Raw genomic sequence first — 17363 nt, 5'->3', positions numbered from 1 at the left:
CCAATCTATCCAAATCATCCTGCAAAATTTTGACATCATGTGCATTCACTATTGCTCTACCCAACTTTGCATCATCAGCAAACAATTGAACAGTTCCTCTCAGATCCTTTCCTATATCGTTAATGAACAAATTAAATAGCAGTTGGCCAAGAACAGAACCCTGTGACACATCACTAGTCACAGGCCATCTTTTGGACTCTACTCCTGAATAAACTACTCTCTGATATCTCTCCATCAACCACCCTCCTATCCATCTCACCAACCCTATATCCATCGCCATATGCTGCAGTTTATTGATTAGAATTCCATGTGGTATCCTGTCAAAGGCCTTAGTAAGGTCCAGCAGTATCACTGTAAACCCATTACCCTTATCCAGTTCAGCCGTCACTGTGTTATAAAACGTCAGAAAGTTACTGAGGCATGATCTACCCTTCACAAAACCATGCTGTCCCCCATACGGTATCCCATTTTCATCTATCCATTCCTGTATTGTTCTCTTGACTACTCCAAAACCTTGACAATGACTCTTGATTGGTCGGTAATTTGCAACAGCAGTCTTGGAACCTCCTTTATGCAGTGGAACTATTTTCCCCTCTTTCTACCCCATATTATTCTGGAAGAAATTGGGGCAGAGGATGAACAAAGCACATAACCATATTAAAAGTGAAAATATCTTGACATTATTAATTCAATAATGTGTAAACAGAACTATTCAATAATTTAAGATGGTATTATTACTTAAAGAATGGGAGATGAAAAATTAGCAAAACACGTTCAAACCAAAAAAAAAGAAAGCCAGCAAAAAGACTAAAGATATAAGTGGGTTGATGGAGGGGATTATGTAAACAAAATGTTCTTGCTAACAAATAATAGTAATAGACCAATTTGTAATAATAATTTTAAAAAAAACATTGGTAATTAGCCATAGTATTGTATTAGACTGTCATAATATCTGGAACATCCTTAGTTATTTTTTGTTAGTCTTTTGGTTTCACCACTTTATACTTTCATTCAGAAATACATAAATCACTTTATTTTAATATCATTCCTGTTTTTGTGTGTGAGTTTCATTATTTATTAGTACCTGCAATGGAGAGAAGAAGTTTGCTGATAATGCAAGGAATTGAATAGCAAGAATGTCAGGTCAGCATAGGTGAAATATGGTTTTGCATTTCAGAATTCAAAATATGAAGCCAGTATAGAGCTGCAATTCAGAAGGTAAGGAAATGTAGAATTAAAAAGTCAGCAAACAGGATTGAAAGTTCAGAAGAACAATGAACAGCAAAACACAATAAAAACAGTGTGAAGCAGTGGTGAGTGGATACTGACAAGATGAGATATGGATGCCTATCATTTTGCTGTTATAAAGCTTGATTTAGAATACAGTTATTATTATTATTACATAACACTTCCAGGGAGTCCAAAGACTCATCAAGGGCTGGTACCTATTCTACAACTCTCTGTCTACACCACTCAATCCATCAACTACAATGAACCGCAACTACCATCATCTAAACCAATGCCATCTATGGCCTACAACCACCACTAATATTTTCAAAGACAACCACAAACATCTATGCTCTCAGCAGGATTCAAACCCACAATCTTTGGCTGGCGAGTGGATATGCTAACCACTCGGCCAACCAGACCCACAAATTATTATTATTACATGACACCTCCAGGGAGTCTAAAGGCTCATCGAGGGAGAGCATCTAATTTACAACTCAATTCACCAACTACAGCAAACCACATAATCTACACCAACCCCATCTATTGTATTTTCACAGACAATCACAAACATCCATGCCCACAGCAGAATTCAACCCGTAGCCTTTTGGCTGGAAAGCGGATACACTAACCACTCGGCTAACCAGGCCAGCCAGTTTAGTAGCTTGGTTTGTAAAAAGTTAAAAAAGCTTCTGAGGTGAATATAAATGTAATACCTGAAATGTCAGCTGAGAACAAAGTAAAAGAACATCGGTTATTCAGATGGATAAAAAACAGATCTGGGATAGATATTTTTTAAAAGAGAAAGTCTTCCCAAAAAAGGGTGATAGGTACAAATCCATCTGACAGGTATTGTTAGGGTGAATATCTCCCAAGTCTTTGAACCTACAAATCTGAGTGTAACAATATGCGAAAACAAAGTACAGACTGCTCCCACATCTATACACCATTTCACAATAAAATGAAAAATAATTAAAAATTATTATTATTATTAAAAATAATATAATTAAAAAAGTGTGCATACATATATTTATATGCCATTCTAACAATCGAGACACAAAGTGCAATGGATGGCAGCAGTACTTTTTATTTGCTGTGCTGAAAGTTTCATTTACTAGTACCATGTATAAAAATAAATCTTTTATATATAAATATGTATCATTACTAACAAGTGACTGAAGTAAGTCGCACATCAAGAAGTGATGAATATATTTTGGGCTCACACACAGCTTTAGCCACATAACAGCAGCAAAAGCTCTCAATAGAGCCAACTATTTATATTGCAGTGACACAAAGTGCAATGGATGACAGCAGTACTTTTTATTGGCTGTGCTGAAAGTTTCATTTACTAGTACTTTCACTGTGGAAAGGGTACAAAGACAGATGACAAAGATGGTTTCAGGACTGTACAATTTTGGTTATGAGGATCGGCTGAGGGAATGTGGACTGCAGAGTTTGGTGGATAGAAGAAGGAGAGGTGATATGATTGAGACTTTTAAACTGTTGAGAGGTGGTTACACAGTTGACACTGGGGAGTTCTTTCACTTGGGTGAACAGCGGGAAGGAGTGATGACAAGAGGCCATCCCCGGAAGTTACAAAAGGAAACTGTGAGCAAGAGGGTGAGGAGTGGTTTCTTTGCATGGAGGGTGGTTGAATCGTGGAATGCATTGCTGATGGAGTGGTGAGAGCGAGAACAGTCAATGAGTTTAAGGAGTGGTATGATAGACTTTGTGTTTCTTGGGGGGTGGGGACCTCCCCTCGATGAGTCTTGACAGACTTTATGTTCTTAGGAAGGACCTCCCACGATGAGTCTTTTGACTCCATGGAGGCCTGAATAATAATAATAATAATAATAATAGTACCATGTCTAATAAATAAATCTTTTATATATAAATATGTATCATTACTAACAAGTGACTGAAGTAAGTCACACATCAAGAAGTAATGAATATATTTTGGGCTCACACGCAGCTTTAGCCACACATAACAGCAGCAGAAGCTCTCAATAGAGCCAACTGTTTATATTGCAATGACACAAAGTGCAATGGATGACAGCAGTACTTTTTATTGGCTGTGCTGAAAGTTTCATTTACTAGTACCATGTCTAATAAATAAATCTTTTATATATAAATATGTATCATTACTAACAAGTGACTGAAGTAAGTCACACATCAAGAAGTAATGAATATATTTTGGGCTCACACGCAGCTTTAGCCACATAACAGTAGCAAAAGCTCTCAATAGAGCCAACTGTTTATATTGCAATGACACAAAGTGCAATGGATGACAGCAGTACTTTTTATTGGCTGTGCTGAAAGTTTCATTAATTAGTACCATGTCTAATAAATAAATCTTTTATATATAAATATGTATCGTTACTAACAAGTGACTGTAGTAAGTCACACATCAAGAAGTAATGAATATATTTTGGGCTCACATGCAGCTTTAGCCACATAACAGCAGCAAAAGCTCTCAATAGAGCCAACTGCTTATATTGCAATGGATGACAGCAGTACTTTTTATTTTCTGTGCTGAAAGTTTCATTTACTAGTACCACATCTAATAAATAAATCTTTTATATATAAATATGTATCATTACTAACAAGTGACTGAAGTAAGTCAGACATCAAGAAGTGATGAATATATTTTGGGCTCACACGCAGCTTTAGGCACATAACAGCAGCAAAAGCTCTCAATAGAGCCAACTATTTATATTGCAGTGACACAAAGTGCAATGGATGACAGCAGTACTTTTTATTGGCTGTGCTGAAAGTTTCATTTACTAGTACCATGTCTAATAAATAAATATTTTATATATAAATATGTATCATTACTAACAAGTGACTGAAGTAAGTCAGACATCAAGAAGTGATGAATATATTTTGGGCTCACACGCAGCTTTATGCACATAACAGCAGCAAAAGCTCTCAATAGAGCCAACTATTTATATTGCAGTGACACAAAGTGCAATGGATGACAGCAGTACTTTTTATTGGCTGTGCTGAAAGTTTCATTTACTAGTACCATGTCTAATAAATAAATCTTTTATATATAAATATGTATCATTACTAACAAGTTCCTGAAGTCGCACATCAAAAAGTAATGAATATCTTTTGGGCTCACTCGCAGCTTTAGCCACATAACAGCAGCAAAAGCTCTCAATAGAGCCAACTGCTTATATTTACATTTTAATTCCCACACTCAAACAGATTATATGAAGTATTTCAGCATAAGGTATAATAAATAAATCTTCATCATGCTTGTCAAGGATTTAGGTCTAGAGTGCCTGTAACAGCCTTAGAAATCATCATTGAATCTCTTAAGAGGACGTCCTGGTTTTCTTTTTCTTAACCACGCTACTGGCCAGGACGTATATATACGTCCACATTTCCATGGATGCGAAGTGCATATTAAAACTGTAATACCATTGATATTACATTGAAATTTATGATGGATACAAAGCTTTTGAGGGCACGTATTTGATCTTTAATGGCCAGTAAGGTAGTTAATGGTTTGTAATTTAAGCTTGTTTTGGTAATCTTTCTTATAAACTAAAGATACCAAGAAATTATATACTTGATTTAATCCTTTATCCAAGTGTAAGCAGACAAAGTTTGCACCTGAAGTATTTTCAGGACTGGGACAACTCATATATAGAAGCTAATGACTTCACATCATTAGCTTCTATATACGAGTTGCCCCAGTGCTGAAAATACTTCAGGCGCAAACTTTTTGTTTGCTTACATTTGGATAAAGGATTAAACCATGTAATTTCTTGGTATCTTTAATTTATAAGTATAACCAAGGGAAAAAACTTCCAACAACTTCTCTAATACATGGTAATCTTTCTGTATTCATTCTTTCAACGTGTTCCATCTATTATGTTTATATTTTTTAATTTTTTTCTATTACTGATTCCTGGTTTAATTCTTTCCTAAATTCTTCATTTCTTTTGTGATCAAACAGAGTATACTTTGCAGTTTTTCTCATAAACTTCATTTCAGCTGTTATTAATCTTTGTCTTTTTGTTTTACTGTCTAGATTTCATTTCCATACAATAGGACTGGAATGGATAATGTATTGTATACTTTTAATCTGGTTGTTTTTGAACTAGGTTAGGTTTAAATATAGTTAATTACACCTGCTATTTTTAAATATTTCAAATTTTTAGTTTTATATCTTTTTCATACGTAATCATACATCTTAGGTAGTTAAATGAATTCACCTGTTCTAAAATCTTGTTATCTACTACAATTTTAGTTCTTACTGGATCTTGTCCTTTAAAGGCCATTGTTTTTTATTTTTCTGTTGATATTATCATTCCATAATCTTTGGCTACCTCATTTAAATTTAAAATATCTTTCTGTAAGTTATCTTCAGAATTTGTAATTATTTCGTCATCAGCAAAAAGGAGCGTTTAAGTTCACAACAGGAAAAAGTTTAATACCTTGATGGAAATTTTTATTCCATTTTATTATTATTTCGTTTAGATGAATATTAAAAAGAGTTGCTGATAGAGGACATTCCTGTCAGACTCCTCGGAATATTAATCTACTTTTAAGCCAACAGAGAAAGGTAATCGAAATGAACAATGGAAATAAATCTTCATTAGATATAAATATGTATCATTACTGTGACAAGTGACTGAGGTAAGTCACACATCAAACAGTAATGAATATATTTTGGGCTCACACGCAGCTTTCACCACATAACAGCAGCAAAAGCTCTCAATAGAGCCAACTGCTTATATTTACATTTTAATTTCCATAAAAACAGATGAAGTATTTGAACATAAAAGTAAGCAATTCAAAAAAAAAACTTCAGAAAATTAGATGTGTTTTCCCAGCAACCTTATTTTTTTTTTCTTATAGTATACATTTGTCAAATTCAATATTAAAAAAAAAAAAAAAAGCATCAATTTCTCAAAATTGTGGTCAAATTCTAAGCTATAAAAAGATCATCTGTTGGGAAGTCATTTTGATTTTGTGTGTTGAGTATGTGCAGTTAACAGTATTCAGAGAATAAAAGTTGGATGTAATTGAACATGTAATGTTTGAACATGCTAATGTGCAACAAGTAAGTTCAGAGATAGCACTCTGAAAAGGAAATGGAAGTCCACAGATGACAATGACACCAAAATACTAGACAAGCCTAAAATGCTGACAGTCAACAGCAACACTCCTTGCGAAACCTTGTTACTTTATCTCACTGTCAGCTCCCATAAATATCTGGAGATGCATGTAATCTCCACACCCTCACCCAACACCGATGTACTATAGGTTCTTGTATTTCTCATGTGTGGGATAAAAATAATAAATAAATAAAAATCAGATTGTTTCCACAACATATCACGAGCTGTATACCATGGATTTTCATGGAAAAGCTGCAGCAGAAACCTTTCAGTGAATACACATTAACTAATATAGATCAAGGTACAAAGAACCTAGACTGCAGAAAGGTCCAAGTTTTGTGGAGCAACAAATCACACTACCTGCTCATCCATTCCAATGTTTAGGCATGGAGGATGCTGGCTAATGGATTTTTTTACCGAAATGTGTTGTCAAAATTATGAAGTAGGAAATGGCAGTACAGACAGTCCCCCGAGTTACAGACGACCCAACTTACAGCATTCTGTACTTACGAATGGACTCCTAAGGCTCCCCATAAGGATAATTAAATGAATAATTTGGAACAAGTTTCTTTTCCGTGCATGTAAACAAACCCGCATGGCGTAAGCAGTTCGTTGGCACAGCATCTTTATGCTAGCAGCTAGCACAGTGGTATTATTATTATTATTATTACCGTATATGTTCATCAGGGATCCGAATCTGACTTAAAGACATTCTCAGGAACGTATCTCGTTCATAACCTGGGGACTGCCTGTATAATGGAAGCTGCATCTTGTAATGTGAGTGAAGTCCACTGCTAGTCATAATGCATGGAATCATGACTGCTAGGTCCTGCACCAATGTTCTGGACAACTGTGTGCATTCTGCATTTATCATAAAATTGCAGTACTGCTCCACAAGCTTCCTTGTCAAAGCAATCGATGATAAATGTGTTTAAAGAGAATAAACACAGAATATTTTTTACACAGAATATTTCCACAGCCAAAGGCAACCTATATCCATTTTCCAGTTTCATCTATGGGATGCACAGGAACACAGAATTAAAACATGGTCAGAAAGCCTTCGTAATGCTCAAAATTGACTGATGAGAATCTAGAGATAGACGAAATAGAGGTGCTTAATATATTACAGAGCCTTAATGCTAACACTGCAATTGGGTTAGGTGGCATATCGGCCCATGTGTTACGAGAATGTGCAAGAGAATTAGCGCCTCCTCTAACCAGGCTGTTTAATTTAAGCCTCAGTTCTGGTAAAGTACCAATAGAGTGGAAAGAGGGGAAAATAATTCCACTGCACAAGGGAGGCTCCAAGACTGAGGTTGCAAATTATAGACCAATCAATATATCTGGAGTGGTGGTTAAGGTTTTGGAGAAATTGGTAAAAATTAGAATTCAGGACTGGATGGACAGCAATATGATACTTTATAAGGGACAACATGGTTTTGTGAAAGGTAGGTCTTGCCTCAGTAACTTGCTTACTTTCTATGATAAAGTAACAATAGAGTTGGATAAAGGAAATCCTTACTCAGTGATACTGCTGGACTTTGCAAAGGCATTTGACAAGATTCTACATGGAACTCTGTTGCATAAATTAGAGCAAATGGGTATGGATCCGAAGCTGATTACATGGATTAGAGGATGGCTGGTCGATAGATATCAAAGAGTGGTTTACGGAGGAGCTGAGTCCAGGAGAAGGCAAGTGACTATTGGTGTACCTCAAGGCTCAGTGCTTGGCCCTCTATTGTTTAATTTGTTCATCAATGATATTGGGAATACTTTGAAAGAAATGCCCACTTGTTTGCTGATGATGCAAAATTGAGAAGAGCGATGATCAATTCAGATGATGTAGATATCTTGCAGGATGACTTGAATAGGCTGGCAGTATGGACTAAAGTAAATGGCTGTCAGTTTAATGTGGCTAAGTGTAAGGTGATGCACTTCGGGAGGATAAGATCACATGCTGTTTACTATATTAACGGAACTGAACTCTTGTCTCCTTGATGTTTCACCTTATCCTCATATAATAAGCTTTCAAATATCTCTTGAAGTGAAATTATATTAAGTCCTGCTAAAGATGTATAAGGGGCTTGTACCTATCACATAAATCGTAAGGCCTAGGAAGAGCACCTATATCGATCAGATAGACCATCAGAGGTGCTCTATGGTGCTCTAAGGGGAAGATATTCAACTGTTTGCCAATGATGCAAAACTATGGAGGGCAACAGTTGATAAAGGTGACGCAGATATCTTACAAGATGAATTAAATAAATTGGCAGTTTAGGCAAAGGACAATGGTTGTCAATTCAATATTGTAAAATGTAGGGTAATGCACTTTGGGATGAAAAGATTACATACTTCAAATCATATTGATGGTACTAGTTTACAGGAAGTTGATGAGGCTAGTGATAATGATGGATAGAGATCTGAAATTCAGAGGACATATTGCAAGAGTTGGCAAAATACCTAGAAGATTACATGGTCACCTGCTTTTCTTGAAGGAATGAGAGGTGGTGGAAAGGATTCAGAGACAAGTAGCCAAGCTGGTGACAGGTCTCTGGAATATTCCCTATGAGGACAGATTGAGGATGTTTGGGTTTAATTGCAGAATTGAGCTGACAGGCAGAGGAAAGGGGATATAATAGAAACTTATAAGCTACTAAAGGGATTTTATAAGACTGACACAAAAGAAATTTTTCAATACATGGGGAGTAGAGGTCACACTTTGAAGTGTTGTCTAAGAGTGTGATTAGTAAGCGTGTATGGATTAGGTTCTTTACTTGGAGAGTGGTGAATGAGCTAATGGATAGAGCTCAGAGACCAGGCAGAAACCTTAGAGAGCAAAAGCTCTGTTCAACATACCTGTTCTAGCATGATTGATTGATTGGATTTATCTCCTGTGATAAGTCTTTTGACTCCATGGAATACTCATATAAATAATAATAATGAGACATTATTATTATTTATATGAGTTATTAATATTGTTGTACTCCTCTCTGTCCTGAAGGGTCTTACTGCTTAACCATCTCTTATATAAGCTCTTCTTTTCTTCTATCTTCTCCTTCACTTGTTGAGTCATTAATTTTTTCATATAACAAATAATTTAAAGAAATGAAGACAACCTAAGCCTTCTACAAGCAGTAATTAAACAGCCTAATAATGTGACTATAATTATATGTATCTTCAAATTTTGTAGAAATTATCTTGCAGCCTGCAGACACCTGGTAAGCATCCTATGTGGCTCTTGGGCCTAGGAAACTTGGCCCCTGGAATATAATCTTTGACATCAGGAATGACAAAACTGCACTACTTAAATTTTATTAGTGCTTAGATTAGATTCAAAACAGTTATTTCCTACTGTTGATTCTTATCAGAGACCAGGCAGAAATCTTAGAGAGCAAAAACTGTTCAACATACCTATTCTAGCATGATGGATTGATAGGACTTGTGATTCCTCATTCTTTTGTCGAATCTATAAAAGAAATTGTTGGATTAAGAGTGAGAACTTTGGCAGCAATTTAAAATAAAATGTTACCTGTTCAGTGCATTTTATTGAACATTTGTCCGAAGACTGTCTACTACATTGTTTACTGCTAGGTGATAGACCACAACAGGCCGATATATTATTGGGCTGTTGGCTTGCCAATTGTAGGTCTCTAGTGGTGAGTTTTACCATTAACCTGTTTTCAATATGGTTTTGGGGTGTTTATAGTCATGTTTGCTGTAGTCTCTGTCTCACCACTTTCACATAGACATTTAGTCTCTGCAATTTGTATATTCTATAAATATTTTCATGGAAAATGCTCATCTGAAACAGCATCAATAATTCCCCCACTCTGTACTAAACCCATTAGAACACGCACAGCCACCGCCCAACATCCCTTCACAGTAGACCTCGAAACCCACTGAACAAGTATCTTTTCCTCCTCCTTCATCCCTGCTACTGCTGAACTGTGGAACAGTCTTTCCCCTGATGTTTTTCCCAAGGAATACAATATACATGCCTTTAAATCGAATGTCAACAAGTTTCTCCTTTCCCATCCCACTACCCATATACAGTACTAAAGTACTATAGGTTGACCAGCCAACCTCTCGTATATGGCCCCCCCGACATAAAAAAAAAAAAAAAAAAAAAAAATCTACTGCTTGGCAGTTTAATGAGTTATGGTGAGAGGTAACAGCTGTGAAATATTTTGCACATTTTCACACTGGAAGGAATACTAGCTTCTTGGCGAAGCTGTACATTTCTTATGAAACACAGGGCATTGAATGCTATTTGTAAATATGTGTTCTGAATTATTTGTAATCTGATAATATTTGAATCCACCATATGACTCCAGGCAGATGAACCATACATCAGGATTGGTCTGATCAGTATCTTGCATAGCAGAAATGTAAGTTTCATGCTTAGCCAGTCGCATCAGTTGAATAACATGTTATTGTTGTTAAAGATACCAAGAAATTTTATACTTGGTTTTAATCCTTTTCCCAAATAAGCAAAACAAAGTTTTACAAGTGAAATATATTCACATCTAAGCTACTTGTATATAGAGGCTAATGACTTCATATCACTTGCCTTAGTATGTATCCCATACTGCAAAGCACATCCCCTTTCAGGTGTGTATAATGCAATGCATTCCTTTGCATTATGCATTGCATTTGCATGGCAAGTGATATGAAGTCATCAGCCTCTATACAAGTAGCTTAGATGTGAATATATTTCACACACAAAACTTTGTTTTGCTTACTTGGGAGAAGGATTAAAACAAGTATAAAATTTCTTGGTATCTTTAACGTATAATACACCCAAGGTAAAAAACTTTCTGCACATTATTATTATTCAGGTCTCCATGGAGTCAAAAGACTTATCGTGGGTGGTCCTTCTTAGGAAACACAAAGTCCATCATACTACTCCTTGAACTCATTGACCATTCTTGCTCTAACCACTCTCTTAGACAATGCATTCCACAGTTCAACCACCCTCTGCAAAGAAATCACTCCTCACCCTCTTGCTCACAGCTTCCTTTTGTAACTTTCAGGGATGGCCCCTTGTCATCACTCCTTCCCACTGTTCCACCAAGCAAAAGAACTCCCTAATGTCTACCCTATAACTGCCTCTCAACAGTTTAAAAGACTCGATCATATCACCTCTCCTTCTATCCACCAAACTCTGCAATCCACATTCCCTCAACCGATCCTCATAACTGACACCGTACAGTCCTGAAACCATCTTTGTTATCCGCCTCTGTACCCTTTCCACAGTTAATTTATCCCCTTCAAATCCTGGAGACCAAATTTGGGAACAATAGTCTAAGTGTGGTCTGCTCAGGGTCTTATACAATGGAATGATAACTCTTTTATCTCTGCAGGTCAGCATCCTTCTCAGTATTGCAGCAATCCTCTGGGTTACCTTCACCACCTTTGCAATATGCTCCCTGAATTTTAGTTTTCTATCAATCATTGCCCCCAGATCTCGTCTCCTCTACTTCCTCCAGTACAGCTCCTCCACAATTGAGTATGCAGCCTCCCATTGATGGATCCCAAACTTCAAGACTTTATATTTTGCTGCATTAAACCGACATTCCCATTCATTTTCCCATCTGTCTATTCAAATGTTTATTCAAATCCTCTTGCAGGGCTGCCACATCTGCACTATTACTGATAACCCTTCCCAGCTTCACATCATCTGCAAGCAACTGAATATCCCCTTGCAATCCATTGACAACATCATTGATATAATAGGAATGCCAAGCATGACTGCTTTGTTTTTCCGTGATACTCATCTTGTGAATAGCATTGCAGTCCTCTTGCATAGCATGAGTTCAGTGCAGCCATATTGTGCGTAGACTATGTGGTAGACAAGTCTTCTGACGAATGTTTAACAAAATGCACTGAACAGGTAACATAATCAAATACTAGAATTCTGATTATGCACTTGCCAAGAAAAAGTACGTAATGAAAATTTTCAGTCCTACTGCTTTTAAATTTATTATTTTGATGGATGGTAAATCTTCTGACTATATTTCCTCAATGTTAGCAAAACAATTACTTCTCATCCTAAATACAAGTTGTTCAGTTGACCAAGATGTTTAGACAGTATCCAAATTAGAAATGGCTATCCTTCTACATTTTTCTAAGCAACTTTATAAAAATTAAAAAAAAAAAGCACTTAATTCTAATTCTATTGTTTAGTTCAATAACAAATATTTATATTACAAAATGTTCACTTTTTGCCATGTCCCTCCCCCACCTCACTGTCATTATCCCCAATTCCCAGGTCTCAATTGGTGCTATCAATGCAATATATATCTTGCAATCTTTTCAGCCCAAAGTGCAAAACGTTTACACTTTATCACACTGGATTTACAAATATGTCCTTTGCCTATAATGTCAGTCTATTCAGTGTTCAAGCTTATAGACTGATTTTACTCCTGCTGGTATTTTTCAGATAGAGGTGATGGCTACTAATTGCCGGTGAATGCACCATATATGTGGATTTCCTCTACAAACCACAAGAGCCTATGTATAGGAAGCTCTTTTACATAAAAGAATTAACTTGCTCTGTCCATTCCCTTTGGATGACAATATCTAAAATAATTTAATTTTTATTTTCTGTACTTCACCAAAACCAAACTGCCATTATCCAAAAACCATTCAGGTTTCCTGATAGGTCCATGAATGTTACAAAAGGAAAACTGAAATAAAAAAAGGAATGCTTAACGTCTTAAATTTTATAGAATAGTGAGTTTGATTTGGTGCTTTTGGTCAATGGACTGATGGCCTGAGGATGACCATGTCTTAGATATGTTGGTTCCATGCATCCAAATTTGCGCAAATTAGGGGTGTTAAGGCACAGGCTGCTTCAAAGAGTTTTTCTGGGAGAATGAAGATGGTTATCAGGAATCTGGGTAGGTAGATGTGTGATTTTGTTAAGTCACTGCTTATAGCAAAGATTTCCACATCTCATCCATTTTCAGTTGTGTTGGGGGCCCCAGTTGGAAATGTGGATGTTAACCCTTTCACCATTCGGTTCTAATTTCAGTTACTTTAACCCCAAGTTTTTTTTTTTTTTTTTTTTTGAATTTCATGGCTACATCATTAACCAGGTATAAAAGGAATTTGATGCTGAAAGTTTATTTTGCACTTGGTTAGACTATAATAAATTTAGTTTAATCCTTTATCCAAGTGTGAGCAAACAAAGTTTGCGCCTGAAAATATCTTCAGGACTGAGGTAAGGTAGTGCAACTCGTAGCAAAGGTGGCCAAGCTACCATCACTCCTATCTCAGTATCTCCCATAATGCAAAACACATCTCCTTGTGGATATGTATAATGTTATGCATTGATACCGGTTTTGACATTTATTGAGGTCTCATCAGTGGGAGCGAGGAAGTGGAGATACCAGGCAGAAGCAATGGACAGGTCATCTTTACCTATATAGTTACCATAAGGTATGCCACCTTATAATTAAATTACTCTGGATTTAGAGAAAGATGTTGAAAGTTTATTTTGCACTTGGTTAGACTATAATAAATTTAGTTTAATCCTTTATCCAAGTGTGAGCAAACAAAGTTTGTGCCTGAAAATATCTTCAGGACTGAGGTAAGGTAGTACAACACTAGCAACTCGTAGCAAAGGTGGCCAAGCTACCATCACTCCTATCTCCTATCCCATAATGCAAAACACATCTATGGCAACTCCTATAGGTGAAGATGATCTCTCCATTGCTTCTGCCTGGTATCTCCACTTCAGGGCCTGACTCCCACTGACGAGACCTCAATAAAGGTCGAAACCGGTATGGGTAGTGGCCCTTCCCTTAATGCATAACATTATACATATCTGCAAGGAGATATGTTTTGCATTATGGGAGATACTGAGATAGGAGTGATGGTAGCTTGGCCACCTTTGCTACGAGTTGCACTACCTTACCTCAGTCCTGAAGATATTTTCAGGCGCAAACTTTGTTTGCTCATACTTAGATAAAGGATTAAACTAAATTTATTATAGTCTAACCAAATGCAAAATAAACTTTCAACATCTTTCTCTAAATCCAGAGTAATTTAATAATAAGGTGGCCCACCTTATGGCAACTCCTATAGGTAAAGATGACCTCTCCATTGCTTCTGCCTGATATCTCCACTTCAGAGTCTGGCTCCCACTGACGAGACCTCAAGAAAGGTCAAAACCGGTATGGGTAGTGGCCAGTGGTGTGTTGGTAAATTTTTAACAACCAGCTCACTTTATGTTTAACAACCGGCTCGCTTTATGAAAAATTTGATTCTTCACAAAGTTCTATTGTATCTTCAGATGTCTTTGTTTCTGCTTCTTCAAATTTTGTCCTTTTAATGTTTAAGAAGTTTCGTTCTATTTCATTTTTTCAACTAATGGCTATCCGCTTTTTCGAACACCGCAAAACTCTAACCCTGATTAAAATTATTTTAATTATTAAAAAAAAAAGAAAAACTGAAATAAAAACATATATTAAAGAAAATTTTCCTATATTACCTACAACTTACCTATTATCAAATGAAATTCTGAAAAAAAAAATGTAACACTAATAATACCACTCGTAGTCGATCAAATGACCAGAGACTAATGCAACAAATTTTTGTATTTATCAATAGTGCAACAATGTTGCATTTCCAAGAACTTAATGTTGCAAGTTCTTGGAAATTCGCTGAAAAATAAGGCATTATTGTTTATTCAAATACCCAGTTCGGGAGTTTTGATAATGTGTTTGTGTTTTAATGAATACAGACATTGTTTAGTAAATAAAATCGTTTCCAAATTCCCGTTCGTAAATTGAGTTTGTGTTTTCTGAATTCTCCTTTATGCATTTATGTTTGATAATAATAATAATAATAATACATGTAAGTGTTTATTATACAATTTCAAAATATTTACGAGAAAAAGTATATACCACCATTCATCATCTATCCTTTCATAAAGAATTCTAATAACCAGCTCGCCCGACTTAAAAACATTAACCGGCTCACTAAATTTGAAAAATTTTAACAACTGACTCACACGAGCCAGTCCCAACACACCACTGGTAGTGACCCTTCCCTTAATGCCTAATATTATACATATCTGCAAGGAGATGTGTTTTGCATTATGGGAGATACTTAGATAGGAGTGATGGTAGCTTGACCACCTTTGCTATGAGTTGCCTAGTATTGTACTACCTTACCTCAGTCCTGAAGATATTTTCAGGTGCAAACTTTGTTTGCTCATACTTGGATAAAGGATTAGACCAAATTTATTATAAAAGGTATTTATTTATAATTTTTATACAAATACTGTCAATGATTTACCGAAAAAATAATATTTAGCTAATAAATGATTTTATACATGTAACAGTAACTGCAATAACCTACATACAGTGACATTTCTTCAGAAGTTTCAAATAGTATGGTGAAGCACACAAACTTGCCTGGCAATCAGGGCCACATATGCGATCACCAAGTCTAGATGCTGCTTTGTGGAACCTAATTTTTGTACAGGCATCATCCTGTTTAACACAAAGATCCCATGGCAAACAGAAGTCAAATACCTTGATGTGCTACTGGACAAAAGGCTAACTTTCAGCTGCCATACCAAGGCTCTCTGTGCAAAAACATCAAAAGCCATTGCTCAACTCTGTCCTCTAATCAACAGGAACAGTAAACTAAACATCAAAATCAAACTACTTATCTACAAACTGATGGTTCATCCTATACTCACTCATGCTTCTCTGGCTTGGAGCCATACCGCTGATACTAATATTCTCAAATTACGAGTGCAAAACAAATGTCTATGCATGATCTTAAAAGCTCCATGGTTCATCAGAATGTCCCCCCTTAGGAAGCATCAATCTTCTGGTGAATTGCATGGCTATGCTCTTCTGGGGATTTACTTGCAGATGATGGCAAGATGTGGTTGTAGAGATCTGGCTAATGTGCAACTCCATCAGGACACAGATGTCCTCTACATTTACACTTTCCTGCAAACTATAGCAACAAAGCTCTTTTCAAAAGTATCTGTACACCCCAACTAGCTGCAAATTACGAAGCAACAGATTACTTCAAACATAAAAGACCAAAAGCCATCTTAAACTTCAATTCTGATGTTTAAACTCCAAACCTGCTCAGGGCGAGCAATTGGCTCATAAATTTTTCCACTCACTGTTTCCCTATCAGATAACGAGAAGTGTGAAAAGCATTTTGCTTCACTCTTTAAGTCAGAAATGTTAATCGTTTTTGTTAATACAAAGCACACATCCTTTTGGATGTGTATAAACTATGCATTATGAGAAGGGCCACTATCCAGACTGGGTTCAACCTTTATATAGGTTATATCAGTGGGAGCCAGACCCAGAAGAGATACCAAGGTTAGTTTGCAACTTGTATACTGAAAATATATGACTTCCGCATTAATTTAATTTTGGTACATACAAGTAGTATAGTTGTGAATGCACCTTGCATGCAATCTTTGTTTGCTTACACTTGGATAAAGGATGAAACAAGAATATAATTTCTTGGCAAATTTAATTTGAACTAAGTGGAGAAAAAAAATTTCTAAATAGCTAGCAAATTCATATTGTTTATCATTCTACTGACCAAACCAAATCCTTATTTTTTTCATACAATCCAGTTCATATATTCCTTCTCCTCTATTCTCCATGTATTACAATTTACAGTGATTGTAAAAATTGTTAAGTTTCTTTTAACAGTGTTTAGGTCTGAGGGTTTTATATATTAAACACACACACACTTCTACCCTCTATTCTGTAACTTAATTTACTTATTATTTAGTTTAATCTTTAAAGGTACCTGTGGCATGATTATAAATAATAAATTACACGATAATTTATCCTGTAATTTATTATTCAGTTACAGAATAGAGGGCAAAAATGTTTTTTTTTTTTTTTAATATATAACCCTCATATGGAAGTTTAGTTTGTACAGTAGCATCTTGTAGACTTTTAAATAAACTTAATATTTTTTTAACAATAACTGTAATATGTGGAAAAT

Source organism: Typopeltis vanoorti, chromosome 26 (assembly GCF_054136105.1).
Source record: "Typopeltis vanoorti isolate ZY-2024b chromosome 26, IOZ_Tvanoo_1.0, whole genome shotgun sequence".
NCBI lineage: Eukaryota > Metazoa > Arthropoda > Arachnida > Uropygi > Thelyphonidae > Typopeltis > Typopeltis vanoorti.
This window is presented reverse-complemented; position numbering follows the sequence as displayed.